The sequence below is a fragment of the Danio rerio genome, chromosome 13 (assembly GCF_049306965.1).
Source record: "Danio rerio strain Tuebingen ecotype United States chromosome 13, GRCz12tu, whole genome shotgun sequence".
NCBI lineage: Eukaryota > Metazoa > Chordata > Actinopteri > Cypriniformes > Danionidae > Danio > Danio rerio.
The window spans coordinates 24,631,257-24,650,180 of record NC_133188.1 but is presented as its reverse complement, the minus strand read 5'-3'; the positions used below and the strand labels follow the sequence as shown (position 1 = coordinate 24,650,180).

Sequence of the window (18,924 nt, the reverse complement as noted above, 5' to 3'; positions counted from 1 at the left end):
GAAAAAAAAAAAAATCCAGTTTGATATCGACATCAAACATCATATCATTCGATTTCGATAATTACTGATTTTTTTAACAATACATTCAGGAATATAAGGATTTGTGTTTTTATTTAATCACTTTATTTTTAAATAAAATAAACATAAGTGTTGAAGAGACTCTTAAACATGATTAATAAAATGTTACAAAGTGTGTACAATTCATTCATTAATTCACTTTCTTTTTGGCTTAGTCCCTTTTATTAATCCGGAGTCGCCACAGCAGAATGAACAGGCAACTTATTCAGCAAGTTCTTACGCATTGAATGCCTTTCCAGCCACAACCCATCTCTGGGAAAGAGTGTACAAATGAAAAGCGTAAATACTGAACAATAAAAGCAAACTTTAAGGTGTCAATAATAATGATAACGTACACCTCAATCTCTGTCAACAACACAAATTATCAAAATTATTAATCAAATCTGAGCTTTCAAGTAAACAAACAAATGAACATTTTTTTAATGCATATTGCAACATTTCAAATTGTGAAGTTGAATGACTGTATTACGCCCTATGCTACAAAATCTTTCAGATATGAGAGCTAATGGCTGGGATGCACAAGAAAAGAAACCAAAAAGCCACTCAGGCGACATCCTTAAATACTTTTTTTAAAATTTATTCACAATCTCCTCACTGCTAGCCATCATTTTTGTATGTGTTGTTATTCTGACCTGAAGTGACAAGCGCGTGGATTCCTTGACTGTTGAGGAGCCGATCACACTGAATGCGCTTTTACGTTACAAAAATGCGAGGCGCACCACACTGCCTTTTTTGTTGACAAGAAAAAAGAAGCGTAGTGCACATTTTATGTCGCTAGGCAACGACTGAATCAGCTGCGTATATTTATTGTTTCCTTGGTGCACCGTGATGCAGAGGTGGACAATACGGTATGGGTTTAATAATAATCATAACCAGTTATTATGTACTGAGGTCATTTATCTCATATACGCTATGTTGCCGTAGCTTACTATGGTGAGGGAGGCGAGCACGTGTGTAAAACGCTCTAACTACTTAAAAATGTAGAAAATGTGCACAATTTCCCTGTGTGTGTGTTTGCAGGTTAGTCTTTCACTGACACTTATCAGCCTGATCTCATGAGAAAACAAAAGTATTTTACGTTTTGCCAGTTTACGTTTTGTGAGATCAGTCATACGAAATTGTACGATTTTTAAAAAGAGGCGTGGCACCTAACCCCACCCCTAAACCCAACCGCCACTGGGGGATAAGCAAATCGTACTAAATTGCACAAATTAGATCGTACAAATTCAGACGAATTAGCCACTAAATCAAAAAGTTACGAATTGCCGAGAGATTGTATTGCACTTACAGCAGAAGCCCCTACTTCATTGCAATTGAGAGAATGGAAGTAAACTCCATTTCTCTCTCTCACTGTGGCACATTTGACCTGCTGCCATGACTTTTCCTCTCCTCTTGGCTGTTACAGCGATGCTTCTGGATTCAGACACAGGCGTGTGTCTGCATAGTTTTCTCCACAGTGTCTATCATGGATCAGCTGTGATCGCAGCTGCCGTTTATCAGTATTACTCATCTGTGAAGAGCGCCAGCGTGTAAGAGCGAATAGCAACCCTTTCTGTTGAGCGTGTGACTAATCAAAGAACTTGGTAGACAAGGCTCAGAAAGCGAGCGGGATATTTATATTTGTTTATTTTCTATAAATGCCCATGTTGTTTAAGGGTACAGTTTATATGACTTTTGTATTAAAGGACAAAACTGTGTTACAAATAGTATATAAATTTTAATACAAGAATTGCTGTGCTGAAAAAAAAAAAAAAACTGTATGGAAAGCATCGTCAATGCACCGAGATATCAAATTGAACCGAATCGATGGCATGATAATCGTAGCGGAACAGAACTGTTAGACTAGTGTAAATTCACACCTCTACTCTTATTGCAAAAAGCGTTTGGTGTGATCAGCTCCTTTCAATGGACTTTGGCCTCTTCCTTGCTTCTCTCATAATTAGGCATCTCATAATCATCAAGCATTGTTGCAGCTACAATGCAAGTTTACGGAAAAAAGTAAAAAGAGCTACAGTATTTGGGTAAACTGTGTCTGTCTGAGGTAATTAGTCTGCCATTTTTACTGAAATGTGTATTCTGTACAAAGTTTAAAGCAGATTGGTTAGTTCTACTTGCATGAATTGCGGTGCCCTTGCGGCATTCGGAAAAGTTCAGGTGTTTCTAACTAGGTACGACTGGAAAATGCGTGTGGTTCATGTGTGCGCCGCTTGCACAACATGTGCGTGTTGTGCAAGTCGCGAGCCTCCTTTGGAAATGAAAAACTTACTCCCTAATGCCTAGTTCAGACTGCGTGATTTTAGCCCCGATTTTGGCTCGCCGACAGATTTTTGAGAAACCACCGACAAATGCCTGAAATCACAGGCAAATCTCTGCTCGTGCAGGTGAGTGACAATCACACAGTATGAACTATCAAAGACGCGATCTGAGAGAATCGCAGATGAGTCGCCGATGCCTGCGAGATATCTGGCATGCTAAATGATGTGATGGAATGACGGAAATTTTCACAGTATGTCTGATAATATTTTTTCTTCTGGAGAAAGTCTTTTTGTTTTTTCGGCTAGAATAAAAGCAGTTTTAAATTTAAAAAACATTTTTGGGACAAAATTATCAGCCCCTTTAAAGTGATGTGATGCGCGCGATTGTTAAAAAGCACACATGCTCCCGAATACTTGTGCAAAACAACCGTGTGTAGAGGAAGCGCAACTTGTGCGATCGGTTCACTTTGAAATAGAATAGACAAAAATGCTTGTGCACCCATAGTCCTGCTGCTTTCAAGAGCTCAAGATTGAAAAAAATATATATACATACATCCTTTTGTAAGCAGCAGCAGTCACTGCTTTCGTTTTAATTATTCTTTGAACAAATGATTAACAGACCTAATATTAACTGTGTGCACGTGGTCATTCTTTTATTATCACACACAGTATGTTTTTACCTGCTTTCTTTTGCTTACAGTTATTTTTGTTAATATAGTTTAATTATCATCCTTTACAATTACATTGCCTTAACAGGAGATTAACTCCCCATTTATGTTAACTGCTGATCTGGGACCATTAGCCCAGGACAGATAACTGTGCATATTTTAAATACATAAAGAAAAAAAAATTGTTGAATAATAAGTACACGTGCAGGTATATTTTGCTTGTTTTGACAGATTTAAAATTTGTGGCAATGAAATAATTATACATTTTTGGTGTGATCAGAGATAATTTTGGTAAATTCTTAATTTTGAGCCCTAAAAAAGTCATGTGAAATAAAAAACTAATTGCATTGCGAAACAACCCATTTGGTCATGCACACTGAGCAAGCTCATAAACAATACACAAAAAGTTAAATGAATGAGGAGACATGTGGACAACACAACATCTAAATCAAGTAATTTTAGCATGTTAAAGTCACATTTATACATATAAAATATATTTTCTAAACAACAAAAGTGTGGCTAGTGAAAATGGCGAATGGCTAGTAATGTTGGAAATCTATAGCCACAGTGGCTGGTGATCAAAAAAGTTAATGTAAAGCCCTGTACATAATGATGGATAGAAAGTAATTCATCTTTTACAAATCATTAAAATATTGCTGTTTGGGATGCAACAAGCTAAGAGACTGTAGTGACACCATGATTTGGTAAAATATTTGCTGTTTTAATGTTTGATATGGCTTATGAGTTTTGAATTGGTTTTCTCCATTTAAATCAGTAGATGCTTGTAGTTGAACTTAGAAACAGTCTTTTCAATGCCTCAAAAATAACAAGCGAATAGCAGGACTGCTTATAGTCAACTTCATTCATAAATTTTTTTTGGCTCAGTCCCTAATTCTAATTGTGATTTTTTTTAACAGATATTGCGTTGTTGTTTTGATTAGCGATTTAATTTTGTAGTCAAACTTCAGCTCAATAATTTGTATCATAGCTTCTTACTGACTACTTAGTGTTAGTTAAAAAAAAAGAAACTGAAAATATATTAACTTACACATTTATTCAAATTTGTTTTTAAATATTCAGAAATTAACACTCATTTTTTTTTCTTTAGAGAAAACCATAATCACAAATGAAATGACCTTACCTTTCTGTAAACAAGTTAAACTCAAATTAGGGAGATAGTGTAGCTTGTTATACAAACAAAAAATAATAATTATAAAAACACAGAAGATTCAGCAAACTAACATGGCTGATAAGAGCCTTTCTGTAGCTTATGTTGTCTAAAACAAAATAACTATCACAGACGCTACAAAAAATATCATCACGTTACACGTACAAAATGGCTAAAATAGGTGCGAGACAGAAGTGTACATCTCCTATTCTGCATTTAGACAAAGTCCCTTTAAGGCAAGTCATTTTACTTGGCGGCCACCTTTGAAACGCTTCTCGGACAGTATGCTTTGGCATTCTGTTTGAATGGGGAAACATCAAATTCTCCAAAACTACTTTCCAAGCAAACGAATACATTTCATATTACAAATAACCAATACAATTAAACAACAACTGTCTATTTAGGTTCATTTCTAAATGTTCGTGTTACACAAAATCTGCAGAAACTTGCGTCTGGTCCGAACCACTCCTCCGGAGAATTGTCATTCTATATCAATCGCTGATTGGCTTTTGTACTAGAAGGCAGGGCTTCATTTCCCATATTGACAGTTACACTTTTCCCCCATTCAAGTATACAAGTGACATGTCTTGTGTATTTTATAGTCTTTGATTTAGATGAGTTTTTCTTTTTATTCCTCTTTGGTCACTGCATTAAAAAGCACCTTGTCTTTAGCAAGGTATAGTGAGTTATGGCATTAGCTATCTCCTGGGTAGAGTTGCACCAGGCGTTCGTAAGTCCTTTTTTAAACTGGAAGATAAAGTCCACACTAGGGGCTTTGTAACTACTAGCTAGTTTGTAACTAAATTTGTTAACATGTTCTTAAAGCAAACAGTAGTTTGTAGCTCTCTGTAAAGTTAAGCGCATAGTCACACTGAATGACGTAATATCCAATTAGAAGCATTTAAATCGGTGAGCTGCTTTGAAACTCTGCAACTAATCCATCTACATATAAATGACAAATTCTATTTTTATAGTACATTACAGTTAGTCACTTCAGATGACGCACATACCTGCATCGCGAGCCGTGAATGCATGAGAAATACACAAAGTTATCAAAACATTTTACTTTATTTTTTTTTTACATTGAAACCAAAATATTCCCATATTACCAATGTCCTGTTTTTCTTTGATATTAATTTGTCTATTATTGCTTCTGAAGCGGGAGACGCTATCATCCTACTGTACTTCTCTGCACTTTCCTGTTTTTTTTTTTTTTTTTTTGTGGCCGTTCCTCATAGTTCGGTTGCGCAATTCTGATTGGGCAGAAGGAAAGTGTACGCACTCAATTGGCTAGTAGACAGCCCTAGTGCATGTCTTTGGACTTGTGGGGGAAACTAGAGCACTCAAAGTAAAGCCACGCAAACTCATGGGGAACATGCAAACTTCAGACAGAAATGCCAACTGACCCAGCTGAGACTCGAACCAGTGACCTTCATGCTGTGAGGTGACAGCGCTACCCATTGTGGCACTGCACCACCCTACTAAACCAACTTGTGCTACATAATGACCATGTTTCTTTAAAAGCAGCTTTCTTCCAGAATTTGATCTGTCAACATAGTTGGGTATATGGTATGCCCTTGTTTATTTTGTGAAAGTGCTTTGACACAGTCCATCTGTCACGGTTGTGGATCTATCTGCTCTTCTATGATGTGTCTGCGTGGTGCGAATTGTTTATTTGTGTTTGCGGTGTGTGTCTGCGTTTGTCTCTGTGTTTGTGTGAGTCGCGTGGCTGTCGGTGTTGTTGTTGTTTTCATGTTATCAGCTGGGCGGTCACATGATCATGGTCATCGGTCGCCTAGCACCGCTCAGCTGATTATTGCGCTCCAGGTGTAGCGCATTTACTGTGGCTATAAATGTTCAGCGTTCCTGTCTCACCTTGTCAGTTCGTTGTCCTCACTTGTCTCTGTGTCCTTTGTCAGGCTCTCCCCGTTGAGTTCGCTGGTTAGTGTGCTGGTTGAAGTTTCTCCTCCGATGATCTTTTGATTCGCTCTGTTGACGGAGATTGGAGTGCTCCCCGATGAACTTTTGATACGCTCTGTTGACGGAGATTGAGGTTCTTCCTGATGAACTCTTGATTCTCTGTTTACTGTGAATATTTGCTTCTATGACCTTCGACTTCCAGCCACCCAGTCTCTCTGTGTTATCTTTGTGTGCGTTAATAAAACTGTCACTTGCACTTGGGTTCCTTCGTCATCTTTGAGTTGTGACAGAACGAACTGACCACTATGGACCCAGCAAGTACATCGGAAGTTCAGGAGATCCTGTCTCGCAGCATCGCTCGCCTAGACCATCAAGACCAACAGATGAAGGTAACCAGTCAGGCCATTCAAGCGCTTGTTAACCAGGTCTCCGAACTCACCACTCAAGTCCAGCGTCTCAGCACGGGTCTCGCTGCCGGATCCGCTCAGCCACCTCCTCCTGTTAATCCACCAGCCAGCCCAGCTGTTATCGAAACCCGCTCCACCGAACCACGACTACCTCCGCCGCAGAGTTACGCGGGCGAACCCCATTTATGTCGAGCCTTCCTGGCAAAATGTTCGCTATACATCGCTCTCCAGCCCTCGTCTTTTCCCAGCGAGCAGAGCAAAGTAGCCTTTTTGATCAATCTGCTAACAGGTAAAGCGGCATTATGGGGAACAACGGTTTGGGAGAACAAGAATCCCTGTTGTAACACCTTCAAAGCCTTTTCAGAAGAACTTAAAGTGGTGTTTGATCAAGCGGCTTCGGGCAGAGAGGCGTCCAGAAAGCTGGCAGAGCTCCATCAGGGAGATCAGAGCGTTGTGGACTATTCAATTGAGTTTCGTACGCTGGCAGCGGAGTGTGGCTGGAACAGCGAGGCGCAGTGGGACATGTTTTTTCATGGATTAGCGGAGCACATCAAGGACGAGATCTACGCGCTGGAGTTGCCGAAAACACTCGAAGGTCTCATTAATCTGGCTGTTAGAGTGGACAATCGTCTCCAACGCAGACATCTTCACAAGGAGCCCCGTCTTCAGCGCCTGGCTTCGCAGACCTGTTTTCAAGAGGCAACGCCCCCTGAATCGGAGCCCGAACCCATGCAGATGGGAAGGTTTCGTCTTTCTGCTGAGGAGAGACGTCGTCGCCGTTCTGGGGGTTTGTGTATGTACTGTGGAGTTGGGGGTCATTTTGTGGCTTTTTGTCCGGCCAAGAATGATAAGCCATCTATGGGTAAGAGTTTATTGGTGGGTGAAATTATGCCTAAAAAGAACTCTGCTAATATGACTTTCTTACCTATTAAACTGTGTTTTAACTCCACTTCTCACACATGCCACGCCCTCATCGACTCCGGAGCCGAGGGGAATTTTATTGATTCTAAATTAGCGAACAGTCTGAAGATCCCTATTTTTCCTCTTTCCTCTCCAATAGCGGTGCACGCTCTTAGTGGATTGTCTCTTCCGACCATCACACACATTACTGCTCCCATAAGACTCATTACTTCTGGAAATCACACTGAACTCATTACATTTTTTCTCACTGACACCATTGATACTTCTGTTATTTTGGGACATCCGTGGTTAGTCTTACATAAACCTCACATTAATTGGGGTCATAATGCAGTTTTTTCCTGGAGTGAGAGCTGTCATGAATCTTGTTTATTGTCTGCCTGTCCTAATGTTCCTTGTTCTGTGTTTCAGGAGGAGCAGGTGGATCTGTCAAACGTGCCTCGTGAGTACCACGACCTGAAGAGAGTGTTCAGTAAGTCTCGGGCTGCTTCTCTACCTCCTCACCGTCCCTATGACTGTGCTATAGATTTATTGCCAGGTACGTCTCCGCCTAAGGGCAAGTTATATTCGCTGTCTGTTCCAGAGAGGGAGGCTATGGAGAAATATATTTCTGATTCTCTAGCAGCCAAGATCATCCGCCCGTCTTCTTCACCGGCGGGGGCGGGATTTTTTTTTGTGAAAAAGAAGGATGGTTCTCTTCGTCCGTGCATTGACTATCGAGGGCTGAACAGCATCACGGTTAAGAATACGTATCCTTTGCCGTTGATGTCTTCAGCCTTCGAGCGCCTGCAGGGGGCGAACTTTTTCACAAAATTAGATCTCCGCAATGCTTATCATTTGGTTCGCATAAGACCCGGGGATGAGTGGAAGACCGCGTTTAACACCCCTAGAGGGCATTTTGAGTACTGCGTTCTGCCCTTCGGCCTTTCTAACGCTCCGGCGGTTTTCCAGGCACTCGTCAATGATGTGTTGAGAGATATGATAGATCAGTTTATCTATGTCTACCTGGATGACATTCTGATTTTTTCTCACTCTCTCCAGGAACATGTTCAGCACGTCAGGCGAGTGTTGCAGAGGCTGTTAGAGAATGGGCTTTATGTCAAGGCGGAGAAATGCGTGTTTCATGCACAGTCGGTTCAGTTTTTGGGGCATATCGTGTCGGTCGAGGGGATGCGCATGGATCCAGAGAAGATTCAGGCTGTGGTAAATTGGCCAACCCCAGATTCCCGTAAGGCCCTGCAGAGGTTCCTGGGCTTTGCCAATTTTTACCGGCGTTTTATTCGCAATTTCAGCCAGCTCGCCGCACCTCTGACTAATTTGACCTCCTCCAAGACACCGTTCAGGTGGTCTAACGCAGCCGAGGCTGCATTTTCAAAACTGAAGGGTTGCTTCGTTTCAGCCCCGATTCTTATAGCCCCTGATCCTTCTCGGCAGTTTGTGGTGGAGGTCGATGCGTCCGAGGTGGGGGTCGGAGCCATCCTGTCCCAGCGCTCTGCCTTGGACGGCAAGATTCATCCCTGCGCGTATTTCTCACATCGTTTATCTGCTGCAGAAAGAAATTACGACATTGGTAATCGAGAGTTGCTGGCCGTCAAGCTTGCGTTGGAGGAGTGGCGACATTGGTTGGAAGGTTCTGGGGTGCCTTTTATCGTTTGGACCGATCATAAGAATCTTGAGTACATCAAAGCTGCCAAGAGACTAAACTCTAGGCAGGCTCGGTGGGCATTATTTTTCGGACGATTTAATTTTTCAATCTCGTACAGACCTGGTTCTAAGAACATCAAACCTGATGCGTTATCTCGTCTTTTTGATCGCTCGGATCGTACGTCATCTCCAGATCCGGTGCTTCCGCAGAGGGTTTTTGTGGCGAATATTTCTTGGGAGATCGAGTCGCGGGTTCGCACAGCCCTGGATGGGGTAACGCCCCCGATCGGATGCCCGCCGAGTCGATTATTTGTGCCAGAGGATCTTCGGTCCGACGTTATCCGGTGGGGTCATTCCTCCAAGGTAGCCTGTCATCCGGGGGTGAGTCGCACATTATTTGTTATTAAACAAAGATTCTGGTGGCCAGTAATGGCTCGTGATGTGCGCGATTTTGTTTTGGCTTGCTCTGTCTGTGCCGCTTCTAAGACTTCCAATCGCCCACCTGCTGGACTCCTTCAACCGCTGTCAGTACCTTCGAGACCCTGGTCACACATCTCGCTAGATTTTGTTACGGGTCTTCCATCTTCTAACGGCAACACGGTGGTTTTAACCGTGGTGGACAGGTTCTCGAAGGCTGCTCATTTTGTCCCTCTGCCCAAATTACCTTCAGCCAGAGAGACAGCGGTTGCTGTCATTGATCACGTCTTTCGCATTCATGGCCTCCCGACAGACGTGGTTTCTGACAGGGGGCCTCAGTTTGTCTCTAAATTTTGGAGAGAATTCTGTCGTTTATTGGGGGCTACTGTTAGTCTTTCTTCTGGTTTTCATCCCCAGAGTAACGGTCAGACCGAGAGAGCCAATCAGGATCTTGAGCGCACATTGCGATGTTTGGTTTCGCAGAATCCTTCCTCTTGGAGTCAGCAACTTTCGTGGGTGGAGTACGCACATAATTCGTTACCAGTGTCGGCTACGGGCCTCTCTCCGTTTCAGTGTAGTCTAGGTTACCAGCCACCAGTTTTTCCCAGTCTGGAATCCGAAGTCGCGGTCCCCTCCGTTCACGCCTTTGTCCAGAGGTGCCGCCGCACCTGGAACAGGGCCAGACAGACCCTCCTCCAGGTGGGGGAGCGCACTAAGGCTAAAGCCGATCGCCACCGGTCTAAGCCTCCCGTTTACGTTGTCGGTCAAAAAGTGTGGCTTTCATCTAAAAACATTCCTCTCCGCACCGTTTGTAATAAGTTAGCTCCTAAATTTATTGGCCCTTTTACTGTCACTAAAATCATTAATCCTGTGGCAGTCCGCCTCAAATTACCTCCAGCGTACAGGAGAATTCATCCCGTGTTTCATGTATCTAAAATAAAGCCCGTTTTTCATACGGCAATTAATCCGCACACACCAGTTCCCCCCCCGCCGCGCCTCGTAGATGGGGAGACTGCTTATTCGGTTAAGCGCATTCTGGACTCTAGACGGAGGGGACGAGGATTTCAGTACTTGGTGGATTGGGAAGGTTACGGTCCTGAGGAGAGAAGTTGGGTTCCGGCCGGGGACATACTGGATCACTCTCTTATCGATGATTACAATCGCCAGGTAGGCTCGTCTGGGGACGCCAGGAGGCGTCCCTAGGGGAGAGGGTAATGTCACGGTTGTGGATCTATCTGCTCTTCTATGATGTGTCTGCGTGGTGCGAATTGTTTATTTGTGTTTGCGGTGTGTGTCTGCGTTTGTCTCTGTGTTTGTGTGAGTCGCGTGGCTGTCGGTGTTGTTGTTGTTTTCATGTTATCAGCTGGGCGGTCACATGATCATGGTCATCGGTCGCCTAGCACCGCTCAGCTGATTATTGCGCTCCAGGTGTAGCGCATTTACTGTGGCTATAAATGTTCAGCGTTCCTGTCTCACCTTGTCAGTTCGTTGTCCTCACTTGTCTCTGTGTCCTTTGTCAGGCTCTCCCCGTTGAGTTCGCTGGTTAGTGTGCTGGTTGAAGTTTCTCCTCCGATGATCTTTTGATTCGCTCTGTTGACGGAGATTGGAGTGCTCCCCGATGAACTTTTGATACGCTCTGTTGACGGAGATTGAGGTTCTTCCTGATGAACTCTTGATTCTCTGTTTACTGTGAATATTTGCTTCTATGACCTTCGACTTCCAGCCACCCAGTCTCTCTGTGTTATCTTTGTGTGCGTTAATAAAACTGTCACTTGCACTTGGGTTCCTTCGTCATCTTTGAGTTGTGACACCATCCTGTATAAAAGCTCTAAAAAATAAATATGATTTGACTTAACTGCTGCAGATGTAGCTAAATCCACAACATCCATTTTGAGTGTAGGCTATTCATTTTACTGAATATTGTTTTAATTGTACATAATTTAAGTGACCTTTTTTTCTTATGCTCTTTTCTAGCACTCGAGTTTAACTGTCTTTAGATGTTTACTGCAGTATTGAGGTGTTGATTTTATTTCTATAAAACATGTAATTACAACAAGATGTAATTGAAATTGGTGACTTATGACTGGTAATGGAGTCATATTTACTGTAAGGAATCTGTACCTTTACTCAATGTTTTAGTTATTTTTTGTACTCTTTACTAGCTGTTCATTGCTTTTAGTTGTAGGCAACATATAAGGTATCCAACCAGAAAGGACTGTCGGTGTGGCCTGGTAAAAGCTCCTGCTTAGCATCGCTGATCTGATTCCATATTTCTTTACATGTCATTCACATACATATTTAGACTAGGAGCTTTGCCACTTAAATATTACACTGGAAAACACTATAGCCATTTTATCTAAGTGATGACAAGGGTGTCTTTTTTATCAATCCTAAGCCATGTTCATTTTTTAACTTACTGTGTATTAAAAAGATGTTTTTGCTCTCAAACGTTAGTTTTCTACATTTTAAAAGCAGAAAAACTATAGTAATAACTTGATCCACATTTGATCAGTTCCAGAGGTCATCAAAAATGTATTTAACAGGGTGGCTTTCATAAAATATTCAGATCAGAAGGTATTCATATCTCACTGTGTTTTACCAAAACATAACATGTGCTCTTTACATCGTTTTACTAGCTTTAAGAAATCATCAGTCTGCACAAGAACCTGAATATTAATGCTACATTTTTAATCCACAGCCTTGGCAAATAGAGCGGATTGTATTCATAACAGTCTGGAGCTCAAGTGTCCTGTTGTGTAATGACATATATCAAACATGAGAATCTGTAAACAGTCAATCTTCCCAACAGAGAGAGCACTCACAAAGGTAATCATACTCTTTTTATATACGGATATCGCTGTGCACGGGATGGTGCAGAATGCTGATAAAGAAATATACCCAGGCCTTTAGGCTCTCAAAGAGGAAAGTGTTCAAGCCCCTAAAAGACTGATATGGCAGGCAAGTGGTTTTCACATCTATCCCTTTGGAAACACTGTCCGGCAAAGTTTAGCACCAACCAGGTACATATAAACTAGTGTGCTGGAGCTGGTGAGATAAACTCTGCTGCATCTCGACCCTTCAGAACTGAACACCTCATTCAGTAGCTGCACAAAAACCTGACAGGCATTTTCTCTTGTGCATCCAGATCACCTATTGAATATATCCACATTTGCACTAGGGGTGTTTGGAAAATAAGCCTCCTGCACGGGGTGGTGCCATCATTTTAAATCATATTAAGCAACTATTATTTTAAACCTCAGGGGGTCTCCATGTCAAACAGACATGAAATTGAACTTGCATCTGCAATTAATTGTTCATTGCTTTTGGTTGTAGGCAATATATAACGTATCCAACCTGAAGTGACTGTCAGTATGGCCTGGTAAAAGTTCCTGCTAAGCATCGCTAATCTGATTTATCTATCTTTGTGTGTCATTCACATACATATTTGGACTAGAACCTTTGCCACTTAAATATTTTTCTTTTATTCTGATACACTGGAAAACACTATAGCCATTTTAACTAAGTGATGACAAATGTGTCTTATTTATCAAGCCTAAGCTATGTTAATTTTTTACCTTACTGTCCAATGAAAAGATGTTTTGCTCTTTTAAACATTATTTTTCTACATTTTAAAATTAGAAAAACTAGTAGTAAAAACTCCACATTTGATCAGTTCCAGAGTCAAAAATGTATTTGACAGGATGGCTATTATAAAATAATCAGATCAGTAGGTTTCATATCTCAATGTGCTTTACCAAAATATAACATTCACATAACATAAGTTAATCCAATCAATAGTATATTTGTACATCACTTTAAAAACCTGCAGAAGTGATGTACAGATTGGTCTTGAGATCTGAGCAAAAGTGGTCACAAAAGACACATTTGAAAGCATGTTAATACCAAGGTGGAAATGATAATGCATATCAGCTCACCATTTGTGTTCAGATGTAATAGAACTGTATGCTAAATCAGGTGGCAACAGGGCCTCCAATACATCTGCTTCCTTGAACTTTCACCATGTAGCTCAAAAACTGTTTTACACCCATGCGCAAACCTGTAGTCTCCCAATATTAGCACCTCTAAACAAACAGTTTTGGATAATGAAAGTTTATCAGCCCAAATCTACTTTTAACAGAATGATGTGCCTGTATCCCCCTGGAGACTTTCACACCTGTCTGCACCTGCCTGCAGCCTTAACTGAGAAAGGTGGAACAGCCGAAGAACCGAAGGAGAAGCACCAGTGTGCAGCTCCAAATCCTCTCTGAATAAAAATTGGTAGCACTGTGCTATTTCTCAAATTGACAGCTGAAGCAAACAAAACATGTCCACTCCCATCTGGCACGGACTCCCACTGAAAGTGGACAAGAACCACATTTTATTTCTCTGTTAACAAGGTTTGGAATACTAATTTTCTTCTACATAACAGATGGCTTGTGAGGTTTACTTAACATTAGCAGTGTAGAACGCTGTTCAAAAGTTTATCAGAGATTTGCATCAAAGAACTTGATGTTAGTTTGACCTAACTTAATATGAGTTATGTTTAAAATTTGTACACACATAAATAAAGCTTCAAATAGCCTAACAGTTTAGGAACAAGCATGGAATACAGAGTTATATTTCTAATGTTTTTTGAAAACGTTAGCCTACGTTCATTCCTGGAGGCTTTTGATTCACAACATGTTCGTGATGTTTACATTACGCACTTACGGCCGCTTGTAAACAACAGAAATGTAATTTATGCATTTACTCACCGCCTGCGGACCTGACTCATGACCGGCGGGAACAAACAAACAAACAGTCTTTTGCTGACGTTACGCTGTGCGCGCGCGTGCGCTCTTTCGGCAGAAGTGCCCAAAAGTTAACCTTCATGACGTCGCGACCGAAGATCCACAGAGACGAAGCGCACGATGGTCCAACTTTTCGAATTAATTTTTTTTTAATTGTAAGTGGTTAAAGCATCACCCGGTTTAGTTTACCTAGTTAAAAGTCACTGTAGATTTAACCCAAGGAGCTCGGTGAATGTTCATTCTTCTTTGCTTTTAGAAGGTGTTAGTCTGTTGCATAAGAAATGTATCAATAGGTACGTGCGTCAAATTTTTCCATTTAAAAGGAAAATTTATGCTAGAGGAAAGTTTTACTGGAGATCCTTTGTTGATCTCCTGTAAAACACCTGTACTGCATGTCCACAGAAATGCAGTACAGGTGAATTGGGTAAAGCTAAATTGTCCGTAGTGTATGTGTGTGAATGAGTGTATGGGTGTTTCCCAGTGATGGGTTGCAGCTGGAAGGACATCCGCTGGATAAGTTGGTGGTTCATTCCGCTGTGGCGACCCCTGATTATCAAAGGGACTAAGCCAAAAAGAAATTGAATGAATTTTAATTATCAACCCTGTTCCTGGAGTTCTACCTTCCTGCAGATTTCAGTTGCAACCCATGTCAAACACACCTGCCTGTCCAAGCCACTTTCAGGTCCTAATTATTTGATTCATGTGTGGTTAATCATTGTTGGAGCTGAACTTTACTGGAAAGTAGATCTCCAGGAACAGGGTTTAGATGCTGTCAGTATGTCCATATTTTAATTTCTACACATTAAAAAATGTAAAATCATAATGTATGTATACTAATAAGGTCTGTACATACTGGCATATAAGGTATGTATATTCAGCCCTTCAATATGACGCTCTGATTATGCTTATTTTCATGTTTTGGTCCGTTCTAACGTGGCTACAGGAGCCCCGGACTTCAATAAATCTTTTTGTTTTCTGGTCTGACTGGTATTGAGGTTTGCTTTTAAGGAGATATAGACAAACCAAATAACCCTGACATCAAGTCCAAATAGTCAAAAAAGCCTTTGAGTGAGGTGGTGTTGCTATAGTAACCGGTGTGGTCCTCATGGAGGGAGGGTTAGGGCTGCTTGGAAAACTAAACTCTGTGACTGCCATCCAAGCCATGCTCAGTTCACTGGCTCACTGTCTGTTATATGCACTAGTAAACAACACAATTAAACTCTGCCCTGTGTTGCTTAAGTTTAGTTTAGTTTGCATTTCAATACATTAAACCCTTCATCAATATGTTTTATTTATAATTTAGATCTTTTGTTAATAATATTAACAAAATCTCAGCTCTCATTTACAACAAACAAATGCAGCACCCCAGTTAATTTATATGAACATAAAATAGATAGTAAAAAGATAAAGAAAGATACATTGCCATTGCTATTTCACATTTTGGGTACAGAAACAAAAAAAAGATTGTTGAACCATGAGCTCATAGTTCACAGGGGTATAAATTTGAGAAGTTCAAACAGTTCAAACTTGCCAAGTCATTCATCACATTTTTTAAAACCAAAGAACATTGCTGTGATTTGGGGCTCAAGGTTGTTGAGCTTTACAAAATGGGAAGTGGCTTTTAGAAAATAGCAAAAAGAGAGGTGTAATTTCTGCATTGAGAGATATCTACAAAGTTAAAGAGTTGGGTCCTTATGTAAATCATAGACCAGGTGCTAAAAAAGCAGCTTATATAAATGACAATTACACATCAATAAGTATTTTCTTGTCAAAAAGTCTACTTCCGGTTTGGAATCTGTTTCAGATTTTTAAGGATGTCACTGCAGCACCACACATGACATGCTGGAGGATGATTTTAAAGAAGTGTGTTTTTGGTTGTAAAGGTAATTTAACCTTGTTCAGGCATAGCTCATAAACCCTTAAGCAGGTCGCACACCAGAAGCGCCGCTCGGCGCCGCGACACGGCGCGTACATGACAGTTTAAAGTATCGCACACCAGACGCGCACATTCAAATGATATTTAACATGAAACTAATCAGATGGCGCTCTGTGGCGCGGCTGAAAAATGAACTGCGTCCTGAGCCGTCGCCGGGCGCCGCCGACAGCCGCCGACTTGCGGCGCCGGTGTGTGTATCCTGATAGAAACCTATGTTTAGAATTCTAAAATACATGGCGCTGCGTGGCGCTGCGTGGCGCTGCGCGGCGCTGCGCGGCGCGCCGCCGAGCGGCGCTTCTGGTGTGTGACCTGCTTTACACACAAGTTTTAACTCCTATGCAAGCTGATGCCCTGCGCACGTTTTCCAATGTGACTATTATTTAAAATGCATTACTGCAGCAGGTAGATTAGCAGCTGGATTTACAACATGTCAGTTCATCAGCTACTCCTAAAGTACATGGAAGTAACCGGCTATTTACTTTCCAAAACAATGTTTACAGATGATGTGTAAAATGATTATTAATATCATCAATATAATTGATTATCATAGATATCAGCATGTATTTTACAAACCACAAATGTTTTGTTTTGCTGGTAAATATGTGTATTTAAATGTGTAAACAAACATTATTTCAGTGAAAATAGTTATGATATAAAAGTGTCACGGTGCCACAGTGGGTATAGCACAATCTCTTCACAGCAAGAGAATTGCTGGTTCGAGCCCCGGTTGGGTCAGTTGGCATTTGTGTGTGGAGTTTGCATGTTTCCTCCGGGTGCTCCGGTTTCCCCCACAGTCTAAAGGCATGCGCTCTAGGTGAAATGAATAAGCTAAATTGACCGTAGTGTATGTGTGAATGCAAGAGTGTATGGGTATTTCCCAGTGTTGGGTTGCAGCTGTAAAGGCATCTGCTGCGTAAAACATACAGTATGCTGGATAAGTTGGTGGTTCGGCATAGTCCCTCTATTAATCAGGGGTCACCACAGTAAAATCGCTGTGGTGACCCCTGATTAATAGAGGGACTATGCCGAATAAAAAAAATGAATGAATGAATGAATAGTTTTGATATTTTACAAGCAATGTGCTCGTTCTTTTTAAAATTTTCAGTCAGAAAAGCAGATTTTAATTTAGCAGCTGATCGGGAATTGATCCCACCGTTGTGATCAAATGATTAAGATTACAAGGTTTTCCCAATGTTTTATTTACAGCGTTATCACAGGTTGTAGTTGATTGCTAAGTGGAAGCTGTGCTGCTCTTGTGTGCTGCTGATTCAGAAGATCCACTATTCTAAACTCAATGTTAAAATAAGATTTTAAGTTTTTAGTGTATTCAGTTTGTTTTATTAATATCTTAAGCAAAAAAAAAAAAAAAAAAAAAAAACTGCTTAAACAATAAAGATTTTTTTATTAATTTACATAACAAGGTTGCCAGTATAGCTTGTTGGCTCTGCATAGTATATCTGATATTTATTGTCATCAGAAAGGATTGTGTCTTCACTAACAGTACATTGTAAGTCACTAGTCAAGAATTCTACACAAAGCACACATGTATTTTACATTGTCAAACTTTCTTGCATCTAAATCTTTTAGATAATTTCAATATTTCTCCCAGACTTGCTTCAAATTAGTGACCGTTCATTTGTGGACTGGAGGACCTAAGAAAAAGCACAGAAAAATGAAAAACGTGAAACAGGTTAGAGGTTAGAGTACACCCCAGCAGGGTTAGTTACACTGGGAGAAGAGCTTTGACAGGTAGAATGTGTGAGGTTTGATTGCATTGTTGACTGAGGACCAGCACTTTAAACTCTCAGTGGAGTGTTGCTTAGGGCCTTTAAAAAATGAAAAGAATATTTGCAGCAGTGACTGTATATATAGTGTATATTCTGTGAAGAAGCATGTTTTTTAAAACATTATAAAGGTTTTTAGTAGCTTATTATTTGACTGTCACTTAGCTGTTACAGGCAAGCACTCTTAAATGACACAAGCCCCATATTAGAAATTAAGAATTGTCACACACTCTCATTTTAATGAATATATTGATCTTATTCTTGACGTATTAGTGACCACCGCTTTATGAATCTTTTTGGCTCCAAACTTCTGATTTCATTTACTTCCATAAATTTTTGGACATTAAAAACAGTACATTTTTTATTATATTATTAAATTTTTTATGTTTTGTCATGAACACACTTGTTTGTATAATAATAATTTTGATAATAATAATAATTCCTTTAAAAAAAAAAAAAAACATTTATATAGTGCTTTTTGGACACTCAAATCGCTTTACACATTTTTTGGGGGGGCGATCTCCTCATCATAACCAGTGACGGCTGCCATATTATGCCAGACCGCACACCTCACACCAGCTGATTGGTGGAGAGGAGACAGAGTGATGGAGCAAATTATGATATGGGAATAGGTAGGAGGCCATGACGGACAAAGGCCAGTGAGCAAATTTGGCCAAGATGCCGGTGTTCTGTCGATTTCTCCTACCTTGTCAGATTGTCCTACTGTACACCTAATTTAAAAAGTAGGTAGCGCATTTTGATGATACAATGCTACCCTTCAGATTTTGCTACCATTGTAAAATTTTATGTGGATTAGTGTTATATGAAGATGTAATAATCGCCCTAACCTACCTAATCCCTAACCCCAACCTCGGAACTATTCAAATACAGTGTTTGTAGCATAATCTGGTGGGTAGGATAAAATGTCAGGATACTACA

At 40.7% G+C, this 18,924-nt stretch overlaps 1 long non-coding RNA gene across 1 annotated transcript; it reads right to left on the bottom strand.

The window, feature by feature from the left end:
- Positions 1 to 4,809: 4,809 nt before the first annotated feature.
- Positions 4,810 to 14,526, bottom strand: LOC141377180 (uncharacterized). Its single transcript, XR_012389298.1, has 3 exons — positions 14,230 to 14,526; positions 11,287 to 13,829; positions 4,810 to 5,782 (listed from the first exon to the last, which is right to left on the bottom strand). It is a non-coding gene; the product is annotated as an uncharacterized lncRNA (long non-coding RNA).
- Positions 14,527 to 18,924: the final 4,398 nt, after the last annotated feature.